A 12,997-nucleotide genomic window follows, 5' to 3' on the forward strand; every position below is an offset into this window, starting at 1 on the left:
AGGTCCATGAAGTATGATGCTGGGATTTGAATTGTGATCGTATTGAATCTACATAGAACTTTTAGGAGTATGGCCATTTTCACTATGTTGATTCTTCCTACCCAAGAGTAAGGTATGTCTTCCGATATTCTGATATCATCTTCAATCTCTCTATTCAGAGTGCTATAGTTTCAGAGAAGTCTTTTATTTCTTATGTTATTCCTTGGTATTTCAGATTTTGGATGCTACTGTGAAAGGAATTGTTTGCCCTATTTCTTTCTCAGTAAGTCTGTGGTTCATGTAGAGGAAAGCTGTTGATTTTTGTGTGCTGATCTTGTATCCAGATACTTTACTGAATTTGGTTATGAAGTCTAGAAGACTTTTGCTGGAGTTCTTGGGGTCTCCTACACAGAGAGTCATGTCATCTGTAAATAATGCTAATTATAGTTCTTCATATCCTTTCTTTATTCCTTTTATTTCTTTCTCTTGTTTAATTGCTGTGGCAAATATTTCCAAGACTATATTGAACAGGAGTGGTGATTAGGGACATCCTTGTCTTTTTCCTGATTTTATTGTGAAGAACTTGTGTGTTTGACCATTTAGTATGATATTGGCTATTGGTTTTTAATAGAAGACTTTTATCAGATTGAGGTAGAAACTGTTCATTCCAAATTTTTTAGGGTTTTTATTATAAATGCATGTTGGATTTTTTTGAATGCTTTTTCTGCATCTATTGAGATGATCATATGGTTTTTGTTCTTGGCTCTGCTGATATAATGTATTACATTTATTGATTTGCATATGTTGAACCATCTGTGCATCCCTGGGATGAATCCCACTTGGTCAGGGTGTATGATCTTCTTGATAATCTTCTGCATTTTATTTGCCAGTATCCTAGTGAGGATTTTTGCATCGATGTTTGCTAGTGAGATTGGCCTATGGTTCTCTTTTTCAGTTGGGTCTTTCTCTGCTTTGGGGATCAAGGTGATGCTTGCTTCCAGGAATGAATTTGGGAGTATTGCTTCCTTTCAATTTCATTGAAGAGTTTAAACTGTAGTGGCAGTAGTTCCTCTCTAAATGTCTTGTAGAATTCAGCAGTGAAGCCATCAGGATCTGGGATTTCCTTAGTTGGTATGTTTTTCATTTCATTCTTTTTCAATTTCATTGACGGATATTATGTTGTTTAGAATTTTTAGGTCTTCATTGAATTTTGGTAATTTGTAGTTAGTTATCTAGTAATCTGTCCATTTCTTCTGTGTTTTCCATCTTATTGGCATATAGGTTCTTGAAGTAGGTATTAATGATCCTCTGAATTTCTGCTGGGTCCATTGTAATTTTGCCCTTTTCATTCCTAGTTTCATGGGTTTGGGCCTTTTCTTTCCTTTTTTGATAAGGTTGGCTAAGGTTTTGTCAATTTGTTTATTCTTTCAAAGAACCAAATCTTTGCTTCATTGACTTTTTGTATCCCTCTCTTAGTCTTCATTGCCCTGATTTCTGCTCTGGTCCTTGTTTGAGCTTTCGGTTTTTCTTGCTCTTCTTTTTCTAAAAGCTTGAGGTTCAGCAACAGTTTGTTTAATTGGGCTCACTGTTTTTCCTAAAATGAGTATTCACTGCTAAGAATTTCCCTCAGAAGACTGCTTTCATTGTGTCCCATAGATTCTGATACGTTGTACTGACATTGTCATTTAATTGTACAAACTGTCTAATTTCTTCTTTAATTTCCTCTGTGACCCATGGGTGATTCAGAAGGGTGTTTTGCAGTTTCCAGTGTTTGCAAAATTCTTGTGGTTTATTTTGCTATTGATCTCCAATTTCATCACGTTATGATCTGATAATATACAGAGGATAACTTCAATTCCTTTGCACTTACTTAAACATGTTCTATGAGTGAGTATATGGTCTATTTTGCAGAATGACCTGTGTGCAGATGAAAAGAATGTGTATTCTGTTTTGGGGGGTGGAACACTCTGTAAACATCTGTTAAATTCATTTGTTTAATAGTTTGATTGAGTTCTCGTATTTCATTGCTTATTTTTTTTCTAGTTGATCTGTCTATTTGTGGCAGTGGGGTACTGAGGTCCTCCACTATTATTGTATTAGTACTTATTTGATTTTTCATGTCCATTAGTATTAGCATTTGTTTTATATAGTTGGGTTCACTATTGCTTTGTGGATATATGTTTATGATCATCATCTCTTCCTCTTGGAATTTTCCCTTTACAAGGATGTAGCATCCTTCTTTGTCTCTCTTAATCAGTGTTGGTTTGAAATCCACTTGATCTGCAAAAAGCGTAGCTACTCCTGACTTTTTAGGGTTCCATTCACATGAGGTATTGTTTTCCACCCTTTCAGTTTCAGTTTATAAGTTTCTTTTTTAATTAAGTGTCTTCCTTGTATACAGCATATTGTTGGATCTTGCTTCTTGACCCATTCTGCCAGTCTATTTGTTTTGGTTGGTGAATTGAGACCATTAACAGTATGGTTATAACAAATATGTATTGACTTATCATTGTCAAAACTTTTTCTTTTTGTTTGATTTTCCCCTTTTGTGCTTAATTTTTTATAATGCCAGATGAATTCATTCTGTTGGGGTTCATGGTGTTGTGATCCTTGTTGTCTTTTCCTAGGATATTGTCTAACATTTTTTGGAGTGCTGGTTTGGTATTCATGAAGTACCTAAGGTGCTCTTTGTCATGAAAGTATCATATTTCTCCATCAATTTTGAAAGAGTGTTTTGCAGGGTACATCAATCTGGGTTGGAGGCTGTTTTCCTTTAGGGCTTGAAATACTTCACTCCAAGCTCTTCTTGTCTTGAGGGTTTGCATTGTGAAGTCTGCTGTGATTCTGATGGGCTTTCTTTTGTACGTGATTTGTTTCTTTTCTCTAACTGCTTCTAGAATTTTGTTCTTCTTTTGAGTTGCTGGAATCTTAACAATTATACTCCTATGTGTAGATTTTTTTTGATCAAGGCTATTTGAAGTCCTACATGCCTCACTTATCTATATGTCAAGTTCTTTTACCCTGCTTGAGAAGTTTTCTGCCATCACTTCTGTGAACAGTTTTTTTATGTCATCTGCACTCTCTCCTCTTTCTTCATTGACTCCAATCAGTCTTATGCTATTCTTCTTTGCATCATCTAGCATCTGCTGGATTGCTTTTTCATGTTCCCTTACTATTTTAAATCAATTTTTCTTTTCCTGGTCAGTAATTGCAATCTTATTTTCTATATCTGAAATTCTATCCTCACATTGTCTCATTCTGCTTTGTAGATTTTCAATGGATTTTTTAATTTCCTGGAAATCTGTTTGCATCTGTTTTATGGATTCCATTTGTTTCCTAAGTTGGGATTCCATCATGTTCCTCAGCTCCTCTATTTGTTTTATTTGTGTCCTCTCTAGGTTTATTAATCATGTCTTACATTATGGACAGAATCTCTGCTGTTACCTGAGAAATTATTTCTGATTTCATTTTTTCCAGATCCTCTTTTGTTGACAGTTTAGGGACTCCAGGGTTTTGAGTATCAGAGTGTTCCAACTCATTTTCCTTTGTGGTTGTCAGGTGATCTGGAAGTCTTGTTTTCAGACTTATTTACATGTCTTCTCATTTCACCGGTGGGGAGGGGGAGGCATGTGTGGTGCTGGCACCTGTTGGGCTCACCTCCTCAGAGCTGGAGGCTGTGGTATGCTTGCTTGGAAGGTTCACCTCCTCTACTCTCTTCTTCTTCTTCTTCTTCTTCTTCTTCTTCTTCTTCTTCTTCTTCTTCTTCTTCTTCTTCTTCTTCTTCTTCTTCTTCTCCTTCTTCCTCTCTCTCTCCCCCCCGCCGTGCAATGCCCTGAGAAAGTCATTTCTATGCTTCTCTTCCGTATTACTGTGCTTTATTGTCAGCTGAATATTGACTGAAAGATCTACAAACTCTGAACCAATATAAACCTTTCCTTTTTAAGTTGTAAGTGTCAAGCATTGTTTCTCAGTGATGAAAAATTAGCTAAGTGAGCAGCTATGTCCCTGGTGCCTTTGTACTTAATGTGAGCTCTTCTAATGAGGTGGCTGGGTAGAATTTCCTTCTCAATGGACTTGCAAAGCAGAACCTTGAAATTAGGAAGATTATTCTTGTGGGTTAGGGTCTGATGTACTTTCCCTTACCAAGGATTGGACTTCAATTGAAAACCATTATATCTGTCACTTCCCATTTTCTCTTTATTGGAATAGGAATGTCTATTCTATGACTTTCATATTTTGGAAGAAAATAACAGGTGTGTTTTAACAGGTTTATCAATAGAAAGGAACTTTGTCTCAGGAGTAATTGTACCTGGAAATCAACCATTTCTGAACTTCAGACATTAGAATTAATGCTGGAATGAGGTAAGACTTTTCCTAATTATGGGATGGGATACATGTGAAAGGAACACAAATTTTAGGGACCACAGTTACATTATGAACTGAATGTTTCTTTCCCCCAAAATTCATATGTTGAAGCCATCACTTCCAATATAGTGGAATTAAGAAGTAGGCCTTTGGAGATAAATATGGTTAGATGAATTCATGAGGGCAGAGATCTCATGAGTGTGATTGATACTTTATAGGATTTCCAAACAGTTTTCTTATTCCCTGTAAATTAATGGTGTAATGTTAAGGCCACAATCTAAAACTGGGAAGGGGTACCTTACAAAAACTCAGGCAAGTTGGCACACTTATCACTGAATTCTGAGCACTGAACTCTGAGCACAAAATTTCTGCTGTTTATAAACAATCTGGTTTATTGTACTTTGCTACAGCAGCCTACTAAGACCACTTGTAGCAGAAAGATAACTGCTGAATGGGTATATTAAGTATTGATGGTTAAATGAATAATGATAAAACTTTCATTGTGTTTGTTATTATATATTTGAGGATCTATTTGGACCTACAATTTTTAACATACAAAAATATGCATTAGTAAATAAATGTGGGATTAAGCAGCTCAAGACAATATAACAATTGATGTTCTGAGAATGTTTTCTTTCTTTTTTTTTTTTTTTGGTACTGGGGATCGAACTCGGGTCCTTGTGCTTGCACAATGAGAATGTTTTCTTATTCAATATTTTGAATTCTCAATATTTAGTACTAAGAGCCCACTTTATTTTATGCTTTGTATTAACACCAGGGATATAATGATAATTAACTGTCTCAGTTATTAAATGATTACATTACTTTATTCTTTAATCATTCATTTTTCATCCAGTGGCACCTCACATGAAAAATAGTAAAAAAGTCATTAAAATTAAACCAACTATTTTATTAATCACTCAGTGTCATTGGTCTTAATACATCAAATAAAGTACCAAGATTGTCAGAATGTATGATTAAGAAGCCCTGATTCATGTCATTTGTAAGAAATCCACTTTAAATATAAACATACATAAATCAAAGTATAGGAATGGAGAAAGATATACGGTTAACACTAATCAAAAGAAAGTTTAAGGGGCCAGGGATTTAGCTCAGTGGTTCTGCCACCTGCCTCAAAAAGCATAAATAATGCGAAACTAGAGACATTTATAGCTAAATAAATGCATATGGAGGCCATGCTCTTAAGTGAAATAAATAGGACACACATGTATAAATTCTGAATAGCTTCTCTAGTGTGAAAAATTGAAAGTGTAAATGAGAATTAAAATGATGAAAATGAATAATTGATAATTTGAAATAGGAAGAAAAGGTCCAAAGGGATAGGGGTGGTGGGAGGGGAAGGGGAAAGGAAAGGATGGAAAGGAAAATTATGAGAAAAGAAAAAAAATGGAAACAAATTCTTTGTAAATAGGGGAGGATGGAGGCGGTGAAGGGCGCACAGGTAATGGGGAAAAAAATAAGAACCAGGATACATCATGTACAGGTACAAGCACCCAATGATAAATGTAAATGTATTGTTCACCTAAAATGTACCAATAAAAGAATTTAAGGGGAAAAAAAAGCACAAAGACTCGAGTTCGATCTCTGGTACCAAAAAATAATAAGAAGAAATAAATAATAAATAATAATAAATAAAAGATAGTTTAATAGCTATTGCACTTTCTGACAGAATAAACTTCAAAGAAAGTTATCATAGATAAAGCCAGTCATAGAATATTGATAAAGAGGTCAATTTTCCAAAAGGCACATAAATCATTATGTACTAACTTGACTCATAACAGCAGTGTTAAATATGTGAGTGGAAAACTGATAGAGCTGTGAGGAGAAATAGATGAGACATATTATATTTGGAAAATTCAATCCCTTCTCTCTGAAATAGACAAATTTAGTAAGCAGAAAATCAGTAGAGACACAATGGAACTCAACATCATCAATCAACTGTATACAGATGACATTTATAGACTATGTCATCAAAGGTTACACATTCTTTTCAAATTCATATCAAATATTCATAAAGAAAGACCATACTCTGAGCCATTAAAAATGCCTTAACAAAATAAAAAGTGTAGAAATCATCAATATCTATTCTTCATATATAAAAGAATTAAAGTAGAAATCAATAACTGGAAGATAACTTGAAAAATCTCAAAATGCAGAGATTAAAAAACATATATCTAAATATTACATGAGTCAAAATTTCCATTTATATCTCAACAGAAATATAAAAATATTTTAACTAAAAGAAGACAAAATGAAAGGGAAACTTATCAAAGATATTGAGGTATTAGAAAAATAAATGAATTCTATAAATGTTCCTTTCATGACTACTTTCCTTTTGCTTCACAAGTTTTGAGGATGAATACAGTACTAGATAACCCATATGAAATGTGTCAGTTTCTTGAAAGACACAATTTGGCAAGACTCACACAAAAAGAAACAAACCATATGAAAGACCAATGTGTGTTAAATAATCAAATCTATTATTATTAATATTATTATTATTATTATTATTATTATTTGGCACCAGAGATTGAACTCTGGACCTTGCACTTGTGAGGCAGATGGCAGCACCACTGAACTAAATCCCAGGCTCAATTATTACTTTTAAAAACCAAAATCACCACACCCAGATAGATGGTATTTTCTTTCCAAAATTTAAGGAAGAAATTATAAGATCTTTCATAAGGCAGAACCATACACAATATTTCTAACTCATTCTGTGAGGCCAGCATTATTTTGATGCCAAAGTTAGCCAAAGATATTACAGGAAAAAATCAACATACCAATATCTATCTTAAATACAGACAGAAATATTTCAACAAAACATTAGACAATAGTATTCACAATGTATAAAATAATTATACACAATGACAAAGTTGTATCACATAATCATATGAATAGGTTCAGAAAAAACTTTTAACAAGATTCAATACTCATTCACAATAAAAACTCAATAAACTAAGAATAGAAGCAGAATTTCTCAAGTTATATCTACCAAATTACCTACAAAATACCTGTAGAAAATGTCATAGTTGAGGGTGAGAAACTAGGAAGTTCATATTAAGATCAGAAAAAAGGTAAGAATATTCTCTTTTCAAAAATTATAGTTTAAATCTTATTAATGCAATGAAATAAGTAAATAAAATAAATAGTATTCCAATCAGGAAGGAAGGAATAATTTTTTGTGTGTGTGTAAAGGTAACATGGTTTTTCTATGCAGTGTATCTGAATTGATAGACATAAAAAATTCCTGGAACTAATAAATGGTTATAGCAATGTTGCAGAGTACATTGCTAACTTACAAAAGTCAATTACTTTCTTGTCTACCAGGAATGAGAAGTGGGAATTTAAAAACATAAGTGGGGAATTAAAACCACATTATTATTTACATTAGTGCCCTCTAAATGGAATACTGAGGTATCTTTAAAAACTACAAAATATATGTGTATAAAACTACAAAAAATCTAAAGAAAAATAAAAGAGGTAGTAAATACATGGAGAGGTACTCCTGTTCATGGGTACTGTGAAAACGTCAGTTTATCTGAACTTGACCTATAGTTTAAATGCAATCTTTTGCAAAATAACAGCAAGTTATTTCATGGTCTTTAATAAATTGATTCTAAAATTTATATACAGAGTTGGTATACTGCAAATAACACAATAAAGGACATGAACATATTTGAAGGATTGACATTACCTCATTACCTAACTTCAGGATTTATTGTAGATCTAGAGATGGTGGTGCATGCCTGTAATTCCAGTTCTCTGAGAGGTAGAGACAGGAGGATAACAAGTTGAAGTCCAGTCTGGGCAACATAGTGTCTGAGCAATACCTTCTATCAAATAAAACATGTTAAAAAAGAAGGTCTGAAATATAGCTCAGTTCATAGTTCCTGGGTTCAGTTCCTAGTCCTACACACACACACACACACACACACACACACACACATGCACACATGCTATTGCTGTAGGTCCTTTACAAAAGACAGCGTGATGGAGGGGCTGCAGGGAGGGCAGGGGAAGGGGGAAAAAGTAAGAACCAAGAGAGATTATGAATGTCATTATATTATGCACCTAAAATCTATCAATAAAATATAATTTAAAAAAAAGACAGTGTGGCATTTTTAAAAGAATAGAAAAAGATAAATGTCAAAAATAGAGAAATCAAAAATAGACTTGAATAAATATAGCCTACTGGTCGATGAGCAAAGTAAATACAGTGGAGCAAAAATTGATATTTAAATAAATAGTGCTGGAACAACTGGACATATAATTATAATAATAAATAAATTAATTAAATAAAGCTAAAATGGATAACAAACTAAATATAAAATGAAAAACTATAAGTATCCTTGAAGATAACAAGAAGATATATAGATCATCTTGTGTTTGGCAACTATTTTTAAAATATTACACCAAAAGCACAATCAGTGAAGAAAAGAATTAATAATTTGGACTTTATCAAATTTTTAAAAATATGCACTGAGTCAAGAGAACAGAAGAAACACACATAGACCATGGCACATTTGTAAAAGACATCTCATAAAAGATTGTTATGCAAAATAGTAAGGAATTTTTAAAAGTCAAACATAACAAAACAGAAAAGCTGATAAAAAAAAATAGAAGACCAGTAAATACCTTACCAAAATACATACATATAATACATAAGTCTATGAAAAGAGGCTTCATCTATCTATCCTCAAGCAAATGTAAATTAACACATAAAGAAAATGACACAACACAACCATTCGAACCTTCTAAATCCAGAAAACTAATATCAAATCCTGGTGTGGATGTGGAACATAAGAAATTCTTATTCATTCATTTTGCAATGCTAAATGGCATGCCAACATTTGGATCGAATTTGTGAGTTTCTTATAACACTGGTATATATACATAGCATTAGCATAAGATCTAGCAATAATCTTGTTATTTTCCCAAATGAGTTGAAAGTTTATTTCTGTACAAAAGGATGTATATAGCTGCTTTATTCATAACTGCCAAAACTTGAGAAAAATTCTTCCATTACATGAATGGGGAAACTATGGTACATCCAGACAATGGAATAGCACTCATTGCTAAATCAAAATGAACTATTAAACAATTGTAGATGTGAGGGAAACTTAAATCTACATTACTAGTAAAAGAAGTCAGTCTGAAAGTATGTGCTTTAATGTTATAACAATGTGATATTTTTAAAAAGGCAAAACTATGGAGATAATAAAAAAGATCCATGACTTCCTTTTCCTGGAAGGACTGGGATATGATTGAGCAAATCATGTAGGATATGTAAGGTCGTGAAACTATTCTGTATGTGTCTAAATCACTTTCCCATCACTAGTACAAAATAGTTGCCACCCAAAACTTACAGGAGCAGAGGTTTATTTTGACTCACACTTTCAGAGAGTTTAGTGTAAGCTTGGCTGGTTTCAAAGGAGAAAAGATGACAGAGGAAAGCTTCTCATACCATGGCATCCAGGATACAGAGGAAGAATGGAGGACCCAAGGATAGGAATACACCCTTCCACATCGCATTCGCATTTACACACATCTTCTGAAAAGTATTCACCTCATAACTGCACATTCAGCTGTGAACTGTTAATGGGTTAATCCACTGAATAGTGTAGCAGCTCCATAATGCAAACACCTTCCAAAAGCCCCACTTATGAACAGTTGAGCATTTTAGGGACATTTTCAATTTAAATCATAACAGTATGATAATGTAATGGCACATTAGCATTATGGATTTCTCTGAATCTATAGCATATAAGAGTGAAGGTTATGCAATTGGTTGTTTGCAAATGATAAAAATGTGTAAGTTTAGGTTCATTGATTATAACAAATGCACTACTGATGTGGGAAATGTTGACAATGGGAAATTTTTGCTTGTGTGGGTGCCAGGAGTTTATATGGAATCTCTGTACCTTTCTCTTAATTTTGCTGTGAACCTAAAGTCGTTCAAAAAATAAAAAATTCAGAAAGGCAATGTGATTGAATTTCTGTGTTTAAATATCTTATTATATCATTTTAAAAGGAAAATAATAATTATCCTTTATAATTTGCAGCTGACATATGTCTCATTCTGTAAAATTAAGTGTAATAAAGTTGACAAATGCACTATTAATAATGTGTAAGTCATTTCTATGTACTCTCTTTCAAAAATACTCTTAAAACAGTTTCCTAAGAAAATAAGAATAAACCCTCTCCAGTGTCATAAATAAATATTAGAAATATTATTCAAAGTATAAAATGTCTTTTACAAAGGAGTACACATTACTTGAATAAATTTATATAACATTCTAGAATAGACAAAATTAATCTGTGGTAGAAAATGAAAGCAGAACACTTTTTCTTAGAGTAGAAAATTATACCAATTGGCATGAATATTTTGGTTGTTATAATAATGTTCTAAATATAGACAACAATTCTTGTTATACAGGTATACATACAGATAGTCTTAAAATGTAAATTTAAAATCTGTGTATTTCATTACAAATTTTACAATATTTAAAAGTTATACAAATATTAAGTGGCAGTTGATGATTTGCATAAACATATTACTGTTCATATATAGCTGGTGGACTTAAATATATTCACCATAAAATTCTTTCAAATTTCATGTACACTTGAAAATTTTCATAATAAAAAATTGAGAAAAGAGTAACTAAATTAGGGAATTTAAAATAAACTTTCATTCATTTCCCTTTTAAGTGATTTAAATTTTTATACTGGGTTAACTTTACTTTTGTAATTTTTGGTTAAGATGTAGGACCAGTTCCGTCTGAATGTGCCAAATCATCAGTACTTCAAAGATAGAATGAACAGATGTCTACTCTAAGTGATGTATACAATTTTTTAAATAAAATATTTTATCCTGGATAAATAAGATTCTTGTTTGCTCAAGTATAAAGTTAATTTTAAATGCAAAATACTACAGAATCTTCACTAAATTTAGCAAGCAAGTCATTTAGAGGACATCGAATACCCTTGTGGTTCCTGAAGATTGTTTTATTACAAAAATGTGTTATCCATGAATTAAAGTTTCTTGAGTAGAATAATACCAGTGCTAACTCCTGGATAATATACAGCCAAGTATATAAAGGTGTCTACTGAGTATAAGCTAGTCAATTACAACTTCACTTTCTGTGATTTCTGTTACCCAGAGTAAAGCATGTTCTAAAAACATCAAATAAACAATTCCAGAAAAAATTATTTAAATTGAATCTTTTTAGAGTACTATAATGAAATATTTTGCCACTCTACTAAAGATTTAAATTATAAATCAAGATCACCCAAAGCAGAAATTATGATCACTCAAAGCACATACTCTTCTCTTAAAGGTCTACCAGAAGGTCAACAGTAGCTTGAAGCTACATCATAACACTGACACTCACCCCACCTCCTTGTACCATGGAGTCATGTATCAGCTCACAACATCACATGACAGAAGGGTGAGTACAATTCAATAAGATTTTTTTCAGAGAAAAAACAAATACATTAACTATTATTGCAATGCAATTGTTAATAAATGTTCTATTTTATTATTAATTATTAGTATTAATTTCTCTTGTGCCTAATTTTTAATTAAATTTTACAATAAATGTATATAGATAGGAAAAAACATTGTCAACATAAGCGTTTGGTACTATCCATGTTTTCAGGTGTCTAATGGGGTTCATGAAATGTATCCTTCATGGATCAGGGGAAGTACTTCATACCTACCTGATGTTTAAAAAAAGGGAATGAACAAGTTTCTGAATCAGAAAAACTCAAAAGTAAGTGTTTTGCTCTGCCAAAAGCAAATCTAAGTCTGAATATCATTGGGTCTACTTATCAGTCCAAGGATATCACTATCATTATTTTTGTAATACCAATAGTGCAATTAAGTTTCTTTCATTGTTAACTACTTAAGGAACTGAGTAGAATTGTCTCATTGTAATGCGTATAAAATATTTCATAGTTAGCTTCAGAAACATTGAATTATAATTAAATGAATAATTGTAAAGAAAAATTAGTTTTACAAAAATGATACAAACATTTAAATATGCTTCTCTGAGAGAAATTTATTTTCTTTGGACTTGGAAATTCAACAATTTACAGGTATCAATCAAAGAATTATACCACAGTAATCAGGTGGTCTAACCATGAATTTAAATGGCTTATGTTTTCAAAGGATAGTAAATCTACAAGTACAAGTAGTGTACTTGTCAAATCAGTTAAGTCTGAAAACTATCTTAAAGGTATATAAATTTAAACACTTAACTTATACTCTGAAGCATGTTTGAGTAATTTAAAGCAACTTACTTCAGAATGCTTTACTATAACCCTCAAAAATGAGAAAGCAAATTTAAATTTTTATTTATTGTCTTAAGAGTTTATAAATTCTATATTTTTTTTTCAAGAATTTAGAGTGCCATATTATAATAAAGAACATATCCAGACCACCATTATGGTCCTGTTACTCAGAGTGAGCCTTACTGTTTTAACACCTTGTGCTTCTTAGTGTCTTTGTCTATTTCTTTGTTTCTCTGTCTCTGTCACTATACCTGGATGTGTATATCTGCTTCAAAGAAAGGAAAATTTACTTTACAGATACATAGAAAAATATGAGTAAAGAAATAATAAATTCAAT

The 12,997-nt window shown here is 32.2% G+C and overlaps 1 long non-coding RNA gene across 1 annotated transcript in view; it reads left to right on the plus strand.

Annotated features, from left to right (window-relative positions):
- Positions 1-11,810, plus strand: part of LOC147825865 (uncharacterized) — a 162,053-nt gene extending 150,243 nt beyond the window's left edge. Inside the window, exon 3 of the long non-coding RNA XR_015439954.1 lies at positions 11,706-11,810. This is a non-coding gene — a long non-coding RNA (uncharacterized LOC147825865). The remainder of the gene's footprint in view (positions 1-11,705) is intronic.
- Positions 11,811-12,997: the final 1,187 nt, after the last annotated feature.

The sequence above is a fragment of the Heterocephalus glaber genome, unplaced genomic scaffold, assembly GCF_053883595.1.
Source record: "Heterocephalus glaber isolate CG9 unplaced genomic scaffold, H.glaber_assembly_v1.0 deba00001481, whole genome shotgun sequence".
Taxonomy (NCBI): Eukaryota; Metazoa; Chordata; class Mammalia; order Rodentia; family Bathyergidae; genus Heterocephalus; species Heterocephalus glaber.